Here is a 15155-nt window from a genome sequence, read left to right as displayed (position 1 = left end):
TGGAGCTGCAGGCTCCTAACCTTGGGAATGAGATGGCAGAGCACAGCTGCGGGGCCCCAGGAGCACACCTGCACACAGCAGCCCTGGACGTCTCTGCATCTCGCAACGTCGCAAGACCATCTGAGTGCACACAGCGCTCACGCCCACAACAGCTCCCCACAGGTGCAGCGCCACAAAAACCTCTCACACGCAAGATCTGCAAGAACCAAGGAACAGTGGAGTCACGTTCCCCGCCCCCATGATCCCGTGCCGACCCCTCCAGGGACTCAACCTGCCTCTCAGGGGCCATCTTCTCCCTACAGTGCAGCTCCCAGATGGCAAATGCCACACATGGTTCTGCCTGCGTGTGCAGTCCAGCTCAGAGCGACCGCTGGTTAAGTACCCCTGAACGTCCCCTGGGAGATGCCTCTAGCCAGCTGTACAGGACGGGCTGCTACTCAGCCACTGCGTGTCGTTTTAAACATGGGGAACACGGACAATGGAATGTTCTGGAATGGACAGTGGGGAGAGTTGCACATACGTGAACGTACAGGGTGACTCTGAACTGTACACATAAACGAGTAGGTCTTAGGCTACGTACACCTGACCACTACAAAAAAAGAGTAAAATGAACACGGCCCCGTGTGAGCCAGGGAAGCGAGAATGCAGACACCACACTTCCTCCTCCTGGGCTCCTCCCCCTCCTGGGCTCCAGCCTCCACGGAACCACGTCTGCACGCCAAGCACTCTCGCAGGTGTCTTTGGGAAGCAGCACTGGGGTGGTTTTGTGGGCTGTTTCCTGCATTTTCTGGGATTTCCGCAATGGTCCCCGTGTGACACCAGCAATCAGAAAAAGCCGCCACACAGCGAGGTCGGGAACGGGAAGGCTTGGCTAGCTCAGGTCAAATGCGGCCGGCATTGTTCCCCCTGCTCCGACCCTGGACGGCCCTGGGCACTCGTGCCTCCCTCCCCCACAGAGGACAGAGGACGGACGCCGGCCTCCAAAGGCCCGCATTCGACTTGCAATTTTGTCTTTACTATGTGCGAGTGGCTGCTCCTGCTTTTTGCTACTGCAGCACTGCCGGACACTCTGCTCAGCCTGAGAAGAAGCAAGCGATGGCTGCTGGACACACCAGTGACCACGGGATCAGATGTGTTCTCAGAGGAGAAGGCTCTCAGAGCGTGACAGTCAGCCTGCAAGGCTTCGCCCTCCTGAGAGGCACCCAGACAGCTGGGTGGACGCGCATCCGTCACAGTCACGGACAAACCAGGAGGACAGCTTTTCTATCTCACAAACGCAGCACTGAGGCCGCCCAGACCAGGACGGGCACTCGTCAGCCGTGTCACAGCGACCACTCCCGGCCTCAGTTTCCCCACAGGCGTGCGGGGACATGGCCTTTACGTGCTACATAAGCATATGTCACGTGCACCTGACCCTGCTGTCTGGTCTGACTTCACTACCAGTCACCAAGCAGGCAGCAGGCACAGACACGTGCGCTGCACGTCAGGCCTCAGCGTTCTCAGCGGTCCACAGTGTCCACAGTCGTTCACTGTGTCCTTTAGAAATGGACACAGCACGGTGGGGGAGACCACACCTCGCAGCCGTGGGCAGCACAGCTGACATCCGCTCCCAGGGCTCTCCAAAGACCTCATTTTCTCTGACTCTCACTTGCTTAATTTACTAGGTAGGTGAATCACTTACTCCATTTTTCTCAGAGAAATCCCTTTGGGATCTGAATTTGCATCACAATCAACCCCAAAAATAAACCTGAAAAAAAGGGCCCTTCACTCTTTTGTCTTCCACACAGGGAGCACAGAAAGCCCAGCATCTGCTCCTGGACCTTGGCAGAGTCTGAGGCTGCCTCCCTGAGGGCTAGAGTTCAGGCGGGGGAGAGGCCCAGGAAGGGGAGAGGCCCAGGAGGGGGAGAAGCCCAGGAGGGGGAGAGAAGCCCAGGAGGGGGAGAGAAGCCCAGGAGGGAGAGAAGCTGGGGCGGGGGGCCAGGATGGGAAGAGAAGCCCACCAGGGGGAGAAGCCCAGGAGGGAGAGAAGAAGCCCAGGATGGGAAGAGAAGCCCAGAAGGGCGAAAAGCTCAGGAGGGGAGAAGCCCAGAGGGAGAGAAGCTGGGGGGGGGGGAGCCCAGGATGGGGAGAAGAAGCCCAGGATGGGGAGAAGAAGCCCAGAATGGGAAGAGAAGCCCAGGAGGGGGAGAAGCCCAGGAGGGGGAGAAGCCCAGGAGGGGGAGAAGCCCAGAGGGAGAGAAGCCTAGGAGGGGGAGAAGCCCAGGATGGGGAGAAGCCCAGGAGGGGAGAAGCCCAGGTGCTCATCTGCGATGAGTGAGGAGGACCGGAGCATGCACTCCTGGGAGGCTGCAGCCCCAGCTCAACAAGGAACGCAGGCGGCGCCCAGCCTGGACACAAGGCAGTGACGACAGAGGTGACTCAGGACACGGCAGCAGAGCCTCCAGGGTGTGGGAGCGAGAAGAAGTGGTTGGGGGGAGTCATGGGAGGGTGCACTTTCAGGGTGGCTGCCAGGGAGGGAATGAGCTCAGGTGCACAGGGGTGTCGCCCAGCACACGTGGTCGCTGAGCACACGTGGTCGCCGAGCACACGTGGTCGCCGAGCACACGTGGTCGCCAAGCACACGTGGTTGCCGAGCACACGTGGTCACCAAGCACACGTGGTTGCCGAGCACACGTGGTCACTGTTACAGGCAACAGCCTCATGGCATCGCTGGGATCAGCAGACACCAGCGGTCCCTACAGCAGGCCTGTGAGGTGGGGGCGGCACATCTCGTGTTCCAGAATGGGCCGGAACTCACCACCTGAGCATGGAGACCACCCGGCCAAGGAGGCAGCGCCAGGGCATGCTGGACCTCAGAGGCTGGACATGGAGCGGGCGTGAGGCCCGCCCTGTGCTCACGGCCCTCGCCCTCCTAGCAAAGATGGTCACTCAGACGACCGCAGACACCAAGCCCGTGACATGGGGAGAACGCATGTCGCCCGGTGGCGCCTCTCGGAGTGGCCCCACGGGTCCCACCGTGGACTCAGGAGGAAGTGAGGTCATGGCACCAGCCTGCCACTCAAACATGAAGGGAACACTGGCGCATGCAACAGGACATTCATCTCTCTCCCGTTTAAAGGACGGCTATGAAGGATTTCATACATCTTATGAATTTCTTGGCAAGAATAATAGAACAATCTATTTTCACTGCCACGTGAAATGGGAAAGAGGAATGAACCATCCCGTTAATCAAGGAATTTAATCTGCTTTATCATAAATATGAGACAGCCATTACCCGGGCTATACACAAGGTGGCTGAGGTCAAACGATGATCAGAATCCCAAGAGGCTGTGCTCACATGGATTCTGCCAGTTACTTGTGTCTGCGTAACAATTTTCCTCTATCCGTGATTTTTTTTTTACCCCATTGGAAAGCTAAAAATCAAGTTTATTTTTTCTGATTTATGCATGGACCGCAGTAACAAGATTCTGCCATGATCAGCAGAGTAACCATCTAATAAACAGAGCACTGCCTCCCAAGATTCCCAGGCACAGGGACGGCCCAGGCTGTGCCTGATACACGTGGTTCCAGAGGCCGGGAAAGCTCCAGAAGATAAACAATGACCGGGCAGCGGCAATGAGGCCGGGCGTCAGAATACCATGACGGCCTCATCTTCCGTCTTCAGCGTGGACATGTGTGGACACGTGTGGACACGTGTGTGCCCGTGGAACCTCACGGCAGCCCAGCCCCACGAAGAGGGGCACTGACCTCCAGGCCGTGGGGGACCCGAGCAGGAGACGCCAGCTCCACTCCCAGCTCCCCCGGACGGCCACTGGCACTGGGGCGCCAGTCTAGGGCTGTTCTGCCTGCTCCATTTCCGGCTCTCAGGTCAGGATTCTTTTTTATTAAACAGAACCACCTTTGGGGTGATTTGTCCTACGGTAAGGATTATCTCACACTTCCCGGTGGCCCTGCTCTGCACACCGCGCAGCCGGCTGATCCCGCCTGGGTGGCTGCAGGGGCCCAGCCTGAGGGCGGCCAGGACACTGGACGCTCACAGCCAAGACATGAAAGGACAAGAAGCAGACAGGGGCACCAAGGAGTGACAGGAAGCAGGGCGACACACGATTAGGACTCTCAGGTAAACGGAAACTGACTGAGTTCCACAATCCGGACAGGCAACCCTTAAGGCTGCTTGACTTTCTCCATTTATAATGTAGGAGATATTGAATCACACATGGCAAGCTTAAGCTAAAAAAAAATCTTCTAAGACAACTATAAAACTCAAGAGTTAACAATTTGGATCACCTCTTGAACGGGGCTATTTTAAAATCTGATTCTTTCATGATCTGGCATTCAGATAAAAATGCCTAATAAAAAAACAGGATCAGGAAACTCTGCCTTCAGGCATTCAAACACAGGGAACTGATTTGTTGACACAACTTGGTCGTACTGCAAATTTCTACTTCATTTTCCCATCGATGGCTAGGTCTGACCTTTTATAGTTCTAATTTTGTGAAATTTCACAACCCATTTAATCACAAGTCCACTGAGCAAAAAAGTGAAATGTCACCATTTTCCATTCTCTGCGATGTGATAAGCATCTGATTAGCCAAATCCACAAAGAGAAATTCAGTTACTCAAACCAGGTTGGACTTACATCATTTTCCAAAAGCCACTTAAAACCCCACAAGCAGGTACTGCGTCCACGAAGTCCCCAGCAAACTGCCCTGACTCCGGCACAGACTCGGGCCAGGAAGCCTGGGTTGGAGTCCCAGCCTAGCCACCGGCTGACTACACGACCTTGCCACGTTCCTCGGCATTCATGTGCCTCCGTTTTGATATCTGCAGACAGGACAGTGCGGGCGCATGCTGCCAAGGTTACCACGAGAAGTAAGCAGGCAGGGCGCAGAGCCTGGCGCACAGCCCCCACGCGGCAGGGGCTGCCTCGCCGTCACCCTTGCAGCAAGCGTCCCGCTCGTGCTCAGTGCAACCATCACCCAGCCTGCACGGACTCCCCCGAAACAAAACCCAGCTCAGGTCTAAGCCACGATGAGTTTCTCACGTAAGATCCTGTTTTCAACAGAGCACGCCAACACGTGAGGCCCCGACTTGCTTGTGCTGCAACACGGAAGACCAGCAGCCGAGGGCTAGTGGGGGCCGGGGAGGCCACACTGCGATCTCAGTGGGACACAGCAGCACCGAGTGTGGCCACGACAAACCGCCCGGCAGGTCCCTGCAGACCAAGGAGACACCGTGAACACGTGCAGCCTCCTGGCTGGTGGCCTCCAACCTCAGTCTGTGACAGCCACGTAGGAAGGCGACGGGACAGTCGATCTGTGCTGGGCCTCAGCCAGGGACCTGAGCAGACACGGGTGCCCCGGCCACCTGCAGGAGCTCGTGTCCCTCTTCCCCAGCAGTGCGGCATCCACACACGACCTATGCATGGCTCCCGGACTCTCTAAATCACCCCAGATGACCCAGAATGCCCAAGACTACGTAAACACTATGCAAACCACGCTGAAGCTCATGTGCCCAGGAATGAGGACAGGAGAAAGCCTGTGTGTGTTCTGTAGCCAGCTGACCCTGTGCGAGGCAGACCACTCGGGACCGACCGTGCTGCTCCCCAGGCACCCCGCCCCCTCCCCCATTCCCTGGCCCACCTTCAGGAGCCATATACAACTCTGACACGTTTGGCACTCATGCTCTTGCTGGGACCTCCAAGCTTGGGCGCTCTAACTCCCCAGTCTGTCCCCAGTGCATGCTGCTTCCTGGACACTGAGTGTCCACCTTCTGAGGCCATAAAGGCCTGGGAGGCCTCTCCCAGGATCAGACCTTGAGCAAAGCTCAACCTTTTGAGCGTGTGCCGCCTGTGGACCCCGACTCCACACTGCACAGCTGTCACGGCGTCACCATGAAGCGCAGGGAAGAGCCAGCACGTTTGAGACTTCTCCGCTCGTGCTCCCCCTCACAGCCGGGCCACGGCAGGCGGTCAGCAGGAAGAGGTCGAGACAAGTCCTCCGCAGGACTTCAGACGGGCGAGTCTGGGGGATGAACAGGCTGCGGGGGGCTCAGGGTTACACCGAGGGCCTCCAGAAAAGCTTCTCTTTGTAAAAGTGCAGTACGATCTCACACCGCCCGCCTGGAGGCCTTTCACTGTGATCTGTCCAACAGCCAAGCCAGAGGTCAGTGCACAAGCAAACAAGGGGATAAACCTTTTCAGTTCTGTGGACTCAACGCCCACGCCTCATCCCCAGAACGGAGTGGTGGGACAGCCTGTGGGACCGTCTAGACTTCTGGGGCGGCCATGACAATAGGGGGAATTTTTCAGCACCCAGAGAACACCTGTGTCCGTGCAGGGATAGCCCAGGGGCAGAGCAGGGGCCCTGCAAGGCAGGGGTCCACCAGGATCCGCCCCCCGTGAGCCGGTGCGCCTGTGCCATCCTGATTGCTAGATGTCCTTCATTTCCCTGTAAACCCACATGATCAGAGCCATTATTAGGCACCCATTGTTTTTCCTTCTCTGTATGTTCTCATTGCCTTCCAGTGACAACTACACAGCACTGCTGCAGCTCCACGAAAGCCAGAGCCAACAGCTGGAATTCCAGAAGGCTGCCCGAGGTGCGGCGAGCAAGGTAGCAAAGAGGTCCTCCCAGACGCCGTGAGCCTGCAGCTGGGGCTCGTCCACGTCCGCAGAGAGTCACGGAAGTGAGCGGCAGCTGCCCTCCCCAAGCGCGCAGCAACAGAAAGAAGGCAACCACCTGAGGGGTCCAGGGCAAGTCCCCGTGGTGAGAAAGTGTCCACGCAGCCCTGGAGCCGACTCGCAGGAGGAGACGGGCGTCAGGTCCACCCCGACCGCTGCGGCCCCTCCCAGCCAGTGGTTGTACCTCCACTGAGGGCCCTCGCTCAGCAGACCGTGAGATACAGTCGAACGTCAACAGCTGATCCTCATCTAGACCTAAGAGAGTGCCGACCTCCCCACCCCTTCGGCACGCTGGTGCAGCCTCAGAAGCAGGAGGCCTGCCAACAGCCCCGACGATGCTAAGCCTTGCGGGCCTGGCTACCCAAACTCCTCCCTGCAGGGAATGAGGGATTCAGGCAGAGGCCAGCCTGTGCGTTTGAGAAACAGCAGAGACGCATCAGGTCTCATGAGCCAGAGCGGGATCTTGGGAGACGCAGGTGTGTCTGTGTCTAGAGTTTCCCAGCCCCTTTCCTGCAACATTTGCTTAAATAATTCCTTTGAGCCCTGTTACCTTCAGGACAAATGCAGGTCTCCAGGAGACAAGGGGTCACGGCACTTCACTTCCAAATGATGGAAAGGCGGTGCTGGCCTCGGGCAGCCCGGCTGTCTCGTCCTAGACGATCGGCCCTGTGTCCCCACACTGCAGGGTCCTCCCTGTGACCGTGGGCTTGGCCGGGGGCTTCTGGACTCCAGGCACCCCTGTGCCGGAAATGGAAAGGCAGGACAATGTCCAGTACCCTCCCCCAAGTCAGCCCACGGAAAACGCTCTCCAACCCTACTGTTCAAGACTGCAGAGCTCTTCCCGAGCAATCAGGACAATGGCTTCCAGAAGTACAAGCAGCGGTTGAAGGAGCAAGAAGTCTCGGCCAAACAAGTGAACTATGAGGGTAAAAAATGGAATGCAGACACAAACACTCCAGAAGCATGGACGTGGAGGAAGGAATGCACACCCAGTGCCCGTCCTGGTCCTCGACATTCTCCCTCCGGACATCAGGCAGGCTTTTCGGTCAGAAGGGCGAGTTCGGTCAGAAGGGCGCTGTGGCTCAGCGGATTAAGCTGCCTGCAGCGCCTGCATCCCACGCTGGAGGGCGCTGCTCCAGTTCCAGCCGCTCCACTTCAATCCAGCTCTCTAATGCACTGGGAAGGCAGCGGAGGAGAGCGACTGGGCCCCTGCGCACACATGGGAGACCCGGGAGAAGCTCCTGGCTTCCGACTTCGGCTTAGCCCAGCCCTGGCCAGTGCAGCCATTTGCAGAGTGAACCGATGGAAGATCTCCAACTCTGCCTTTCAAACAAATCAGTCTCTAAAAGTCCACAGGGGATCGTCCAAGGTGGGTAGGAGACGCACCAGGTGCTCCCTGGGCAGCAGCCTCCTCCCTGAGCACGTCAGCCTCTGAGTGTGCAGCAGACCAGGCAGAGGCTAGGGGTGCAGGGAGGGGGAGGAGGAGACGCAGACGCAGACGCAGACAGAGCTGAGCGCTCAGGCCCTGAGCCCCGGGAGGAGCTGGCGCCCGAGCCCCGCATCCATGAGACCCTCTCCCCAAACGCATCCTGCCTCTCCACAGCCAGGCTCACGACCCCACATCCAGCGTCGTCCTCCCAGATCCTACAATGAACCTAAGAAAGGGGCCCAAAGTGGGGGCTGCCTCTGCCTGCCAGGCAAATCCCAATTCCCACACGCACCCCAGCACCTCCAGGCCCTGTGTCCCCAGTCCCCAAGTCCCCGGACTTGGCCGTTTGCAAACCCTTACAAACTCGCAGAGCGTTCAGCAGAGTGAACTCTGCAAAGTAGACTAAGATCCACAGGGCGGCCATCTCAGGAGCCTGCTCCAGGTGAGACGCTGACCACAACTTCAAAAACTCCTGCGCCTACTTCATGGACTTGCCGCAGTTCGGCAAACTTCCCGCCTGACACCACTGCCCGGATGATGGTTCTCTTAGCTATGTCTTTTGTGACTGCTTCTTTGCCATGAGAACTGCAGTTGGATGCAAACCCAGCTCCTTGTTGCGACGCCCTGGGTCCCACTGGGCAGCTCCGAATCTCTCGAGCAGCTGAATGACTATTGTTTCACGCTCACAGGATGCCCTAAGTGGTTTCCCCAACAGACATGAGGAGGATTTCCCCACAGCCAGAGGACCGGAGGGCTGAGCATGAGGCCATGGCCCGGCCTGCGCTCCTGATGGGACAGGCAGCCTGGCTTTGAGCTGGGGCCGCCCACACCTGCTCCAGCTGGAGACTGCCTCGGTTAGCACTGAGCGACCCAACCCCTGACTCCAAGGGCGAGCAGGCGAGACCCAGCATCCCCATCACAGGGCCTGGGTTCGAGCTCCAGCTCTGCTCCCAATTCCAGCTTCCGGTGGGTGCGCACCCTGGGAGGCGAGACTGATGACGGGGCGGGGCCGGGTCCCCACCACCCACCTGGGAGACCCGGGTTCCTAATTCAGCCAGTGCAGCGCCAGCTTCGCAGGCATCTGTGGTGTGAACCAGCAGATGGAAGATCTCTCACTTTCAAATAAATTTAAAAATAAAATTTCTTTAGAAATGACTCTTGCTAAAGGCTTCCTCCATATTCCCTCAGGTGGACTGGCTCCAAATTCCTGTTTTTCAACAAGGTCTGCTTTTTTGAGACCCATTTGCTGCACTGCCCCGCACACAGGCCCTGGAGAGGCGTGCTAACTGGCAGAGTCTTCCTCATGGAGGAGCAGACGGCTCAAGGCATGGGTAGGTGGCCGCACAGGCGGCCCTCGGCGCAGGCACCCCGTGGGCACACGAGCTCGGCAGGGACAGGGTCATCACTGACACGGAAGGGGCCGGGGAGGCTGTGGTGGGGCTGACTGTGCCACTGTGGCCCTGCAGCCCTGCAGGACCTACTGACTGCACCTGGCCCCGTTTCATCTCGCTTTCCGGTGAAATACGCGGATGCAAGTGTCTGCTTGTTGCCCAGTGGTGTGAAAAACCAACATGGTGCATAAAAGCAGCTGAGAGGGCCCCCCCCCTCCAGAGATGATCAGACTTGCCCTCTGCTGTCGCGAGGACCTCCTGTGTGCCACAAGCGTGATCTTCAAGTGCATGGAATACAAGCGAAACGAGATAACGCGGTTTCTGAAATAAATGAGCTAATCAGACGTTGATACAGTTCCCGCCTGTAGCTGCATCCAGGTGCTCTGGACAGAATTATGCACCCCAAGACGTGGATGCTGAAGCCTGAGCCCCAGTGGGGTTCTGAGATGGACTAGCGGCCTCATGGGGAGTGGAGTGGGATGGGGCTGGGGGGTCCTCACGGTGGGACTTGCGCTCTCACCAGAAGACATGGCAGAGAGCTGGTGGGCTCCTGTCCACAGGGGACACTGGCAGAAGGTGGCCTTCACCACAAAGCAGCCTCCACCGGAGGCCCAGAGCTCAGCCTCAGGTCTGGGAGAAGATGAATTCCCGTTGTTTGAGAACAAAAACCCGAGATACCAATCTGAGATACCAGACTATGTGGGCAGGAGCCAGCACGACTGCAACGCCTTAACGTTACACTTGCTGTGAGACAGCGACCGAAGTACTTCACATTCCCGATGCTCCCCTTCACCACCAAAAACCACGGCCCTGCAACAGCCGCACCTCCTAACAGCACCGTCGCGACAGGGAAGTGTCTCATCAAGCGTGTCAAGACAAGGCTGGCACCCAGCACACAAGAGCACTGTGAACAGTTCATGGACAAGTAGAATTCAAAGAGAAGTTTACGGAGGCAGGCGTCTGGCACACCGGTGATGGCAGACCTGGAAGGAGTTCCTAGCACCTGGCCTTGGCCTGGCCCAGCCCCGGCTCTTGTGGACATTCGGGTAGTAAACCAGAGGATGGAGGGTCTCCGTCTCTCTCAGTCTCTCAAAAAAATATAAATAAATACACAGCACTTATTAAAACCTAAGTCTAGGCCGGCGCCGTGGCTCACTAGGCTAATACTCCGCCTTGCGGCGCTGGCACACCAGGTTCTAGTCCCGGTCGGGGCGCCGGATTCTGTCCTGGTTGCCCCTCTTCCAGGCCAGCTCTCTGCTGTGGCCAGGGAGTGCAGTGGAGGATGGCCCAGGTGCTTGGGCCCTGCACCCCATGGGAGACCAGGAGAAGCACCTGGCTCCTGCCATCGGATCAGCGCAGTGCACCGGCCGCAGTGCACCGGCCGCGGCGGCCATTGGAGGGTGAACCAACGGCAAAGGAAGACCTTTCTCTCTGTCTCTCTCTCTCACTGTCCACTCTGCCTGTGTAAAAAAAAAAAAAAAAAAAAAAAAAAAAAAAAAAAGACTAAAACCTAAGTCTATTTTGGTGCATAAACGTTTTTGCAATCCACACTTAGCTTTTCCATGGCAAGCATTTTCCAGGAACACTTAGGAGACCCCTCTCAGCTGCTTTTATGCACCATGTTGGTTTTTCACAGCACTGGGCAACAAGCAGACACTTGCATCCATGTATTTCACCGGAAAGCGAGATGAAACGAGGCCAGGTGCAGTCAGTAGGTCCTGCAGGGCCGCAGGGCCACAGTGGCACAGTCAGCCCCGCCACAGCTTCCCTGGTTCCCAGGCACTCTCAGCGTGTCTCATACTCTGTGCCGAGGTGGAGCCGAGTCCCCACAGTGCCCTGAGCCCTGTGCCCAGGACGGCTGTCCCCGCCAAAGCCCGCACCTCCAGCTCACAGCTGCTAACGTAGTACTACCTGTGTTTACCTCGATGCGAATTTTCAAATACTGAGCACACTGACCTGGGTTAAAAAAATCCTGAAGAACTTAAAAAGGATTACACCGTGGAGAAGGAGAAAACCAAAAACCACAAATAAACTTCCACTGGTTTCGGCTTCACCCATTGGCTCCCCAGGACACCGCTGCCAGCCAGCCTCTGGGAGCAGAGCTGTTTCCTGTTGAAGGTGAATGAACTCATTCATTCGCACCCACTCCTGTTAGATCTACAGAAAGTGAGCTCCGGAACACACTGCACAAGCCACCAGAGGCGCAGACTCCAGTGCAGAGGAACTGTGCACTTCCGCAGACCTGGACATGTGGTGCTTTAAGCTAGTCTCCCTCTAGATAGTTCTCCATAACGCAAGTAATGCTTCTTGGTAATATATTAATTGTACCATATGCTATCTTCATCAACTTAATAATCTCAGTTTTATTTTTTTAATGAAATGTCAATCTAACTTCTAGAATTCCACCCTAGAGAATCTAGACAAATTATAATTAACAGATTCGTTCTATAGGCATGGTAATTAGCAATAGCCCCCTCAAAAATGCCTCTAATTATGTGATTTTACATATTACCGCTGAGTTGAATTCATGAGGTTTGCACTATTTCACTAATATAAACAGCTGGTGGCAGCGGCTGCAGACCACGTCCTCAAAGTGCATTTTCCCATGCCATCGGCACCATCAGAAAGAGGGGCTCAGAGACTCCAGAGCGCCCTTCCGGCCGCACAACCAGGAACAGTAGAGTCGTGACGCTAACCCGGGCGTTCCAGCGTCAGCCGCCCCTCAGGAGCCCTTTAACTGCTTCAGAGGGGCCAGGAACAGGAGCCGCGAGGCCCCCAGGGTGGGGGGACTATGGAGGCCCCCAAAGAGAGGGGGGACTATGGAGGACCCCAAATTAAAAGATAGTACATTATGTCTCTTAAGAAAAACACAGCTTTTAGATTATATTAAAAAATGCATTGCTGGCACCGCGGCTCACTAGGCTAATCCTCCACCTAAGGTGCCGGCACACCGGGTTCTAGTTCCAGTCGGGGCGCCAGATTCTGTCCCGCTTGCTCCTCTTCCTGTCCAGCTCTCTGCTGTGGCCCGGAAGTGCAGGGGAGGATGGCCCAGGTCCTTGGGCCCTGTACCCACATGGGAGACCAGGAGAAGCACCTGGCTCCTGGCTTCGGATCAGCGCAGTGTGCCAGCCGCAGCGGCCACTGGGGGGTGAACCAACGGAAAAGGAAGACCTTTGTCTTTGTCTGTCTCTCTCTGTCCATTCTGCCTATCAAAAATAATTAATAAAAAAAATTTTAAAAAAATGCATCACAGCACACTGGTCAAGGACCCCCCCAACAACATCCCAGACGGCAGCAAATTTGGAAATAATCCCAATTCCCATGCAGGGGATTCAAGAAGTCCCGTCTCCCAGCCCACCCACCCCACCTTAGGAACCCCAAGTAGTACCTGTGCTTGGACAACAAGCCAAACAGAATAAACAGGGCGGCCAGCATCGGGCAGAGGTCAGTGTCCCAGAATGGTCACCCACCGGCTTTAGGGTGGCCACAGTCCGCTCAGAGACGCCGGCAGAGCCTCCTTGAGGACACCTGTCTGCATCCACCCATCCCCTCGTCATGTCTGAGAGGCTGGAGCAGGGACGCCTCTGTCTGCTGCTGAGTCCCCGATGCCCAGGCAGGCTGGAGCTGCAAACTCAGCTCGGGTCTCCCCGTGGCCGGTAGGACCCCAATGACTACAGGCGTCGCTGCTGCTTCCCAGGGCCCCAAGAGCACGATGCTGAAGTCGGGAGCCCGAGATCAGCCTCCCCGAGTCTGCGATTCGGGGTTCTACCCGAGGGCTACAGGGCTAGCGCAGCTGTCCGTCTTCTCTCGGTTAAATGAAAGGCGGTAATGACGCACACAAGACGAGCACAAACTCCGTCATCTACGGCAACCACGCCACAGCACCTCTGCACGCCCCTGTGCGGCAGCGCTTCAGGCACTAGCAACGCCCTACACGCATTGACGCTGGATCAAGCCTGCGCAATTACTTACACATTTATATAAAAGGCAAGGGAAATGGCCCTTGTGTAATTTCTCTTCACGCACTGTTTCCAGGGGTAGACTGAGCTTCAGTTTAAGCTATTTTCGCCTCACTGTGCGGTGCCAGGAGAAGGCAATGCATTCCGTATCTGAACCTCTCCCATTTAATCTGCAGGAATCATACATAACAGAAGTTATGCATAAGGATCTGTAGTAAGACCAGAAATAGGTAAATTCAATCGCTTTGTGTGTTAGGAAACGAGGCATGAGGAAATATTACATGCCGCGCTCCAGGCTGATACAACAACTCTGTGAAAGAAGGGGTTTCGCAAGTCCAGAGGCACGGCCGCGCGACCCCTATGCAGGAGACATGCACTTCGGCCTCCCTCAGCTACCAAGCCTCTCATCACCACAATTACTACCTTACAGTCCAAGCAATCCTTCCTGACTGTGGGCAAAGCAGTGAAGAAATCTATGTGGCACAAGCCAAAATTGCAGACGTCTGATTTTCCACACACTCGGGGAGCTTCAAAAGATGGAAGTACAAGTACATCTGGCTGCAAAAAAGGCTGAAATCCATGCCCAGGTTGACTGTAATATGCACCTTCCACGGACATTTTGAGACACCTAACAAGCTCGGGTATTTCTGAACTAAATCTCTCGACTGCTTTCCGTGAACTGTTTGAGGGTCTCTCGCAGCTGTGGAGTAGCAGCATCTAGTCTTTCTCCCAGCCACAGGTTAAAGACCAGCAGTCACAGCCGCCTGCTCTCAAAGGCCTGTCGAAGCTGTCACGTTCCTATTTTACCAAAAGCCACTCGGAAGGCAGCTGCCACGATCCCCACGGCACGTGCTGCCTTATTCAGGTGAAATCTGAACCAGCAATTCTGCCCGTGTCTCTCCTACACACAGGCACTTCCACAAGCCTGGGGAGTAGTGGACTCGGATACTTTCATGGTAAAGCAAAGAGATCTCAAGCCCATGCACAGCCGTTCACAACACGCGTCTTCTGTGGGCATTCAGGGGACTCTTCGACAGCCGACTGCCCCGCCACAGCGGACGAGACCCTTCCCAGCGTACCGGTCTGCCTCCGCTCACTCCCAAGCACAGCCAGCCGGGCCCCGCGGGCACCCAGGACGGGGAGCACGGGCTGCCTGGGAGGATCAGGCGCCTGGGGACAAACGCAGTGGGGGGCCCCGAGGATGCAGTCAGCAACAAGTTGGGGGCAGGGGGGTGGGGGGAACACTGCTTCAGGAAGGCAACTGTGTGCCGGGAGGGAAGGCGTGAGCTAAGCAGGGTTCTCAACCCTGGACGCCTGCCCATCTCCAAACGCTGGGGCTCTGCAGGCGGGGACTGTTCTAGAACTGTACTTGCAGGGACCTGGGGATGCCCGCAGTGGGGGTGGGAGAAGGCTGCCTGCAGCCCCAGGGGCTGGAATCAAGGTCCCCAAGGGGGCACCCCTGCCTGCTCCACTCCACTTGGGTTTCTCTGCTCAACAGGCCGACTTCTGCCACTCCCAGCAGGTGTCTGTCCCACATTCCAGGGTTTGTGCCAGGCTGCGGCTAAGCCTCTGCCTCTCATTACAGGAAGCCAAACCTGACTCTCCCTCCAGCAGCCAGGAGCAGTGGCTAACGGAGCACAGCGCAGATAAACACGACCCTGGGACCACGAGTCAGTCAGCAGCTGAAGAGGGGA

At 56.7% G+C, this 15155-nt stretch overlaps 1 protein-coding gene and 1 long non-coding RNA gene across 3 annotated transcripts in view; both read right to left on the bottom strand.

Moving 5' to 3' along the window:
* Positions 1-15155, bottom strand: part of ANO6 (anoctamin 6) — a 138796-nt gene that overhangs the window by 109579 nt on the left and 14062 nt on the right. The window lies entirely within an intron of this gene.
* On the bottom strand, positions 9991-14249 carry LOC138843723 (uncharacterized). Its single transcript, XR_011378682.1, has 2 exons — positions 11013-14249; positions 9991-10630 (listed from the first exon to the last, which is right to left on the bottom strand). It is a non-coding gene; the product is annotated as an uncharacterized lncRNA (long non-coding RNA).

The sequence above is a fragment of the Oryctolagus cuniculus genome, chromosome 9 (genome assembly GCF_964237555.1).
Source record: "Oryctolagus cuniculus chromosome 9, mOryCun1.1, whole genome shotgun sequence".
Classification (NCBI taxonomy): Eukaryota; Metazoa; Chordata; class Mammalia; order Lagomorpha; family Leporidae; genus Oryctolagus; species Oryctolagus cuniculus.
Note: the sequence above shows the minus strand (reverse complement) of the source record. Positions and strands in the feature narration are given on the sequence as shown.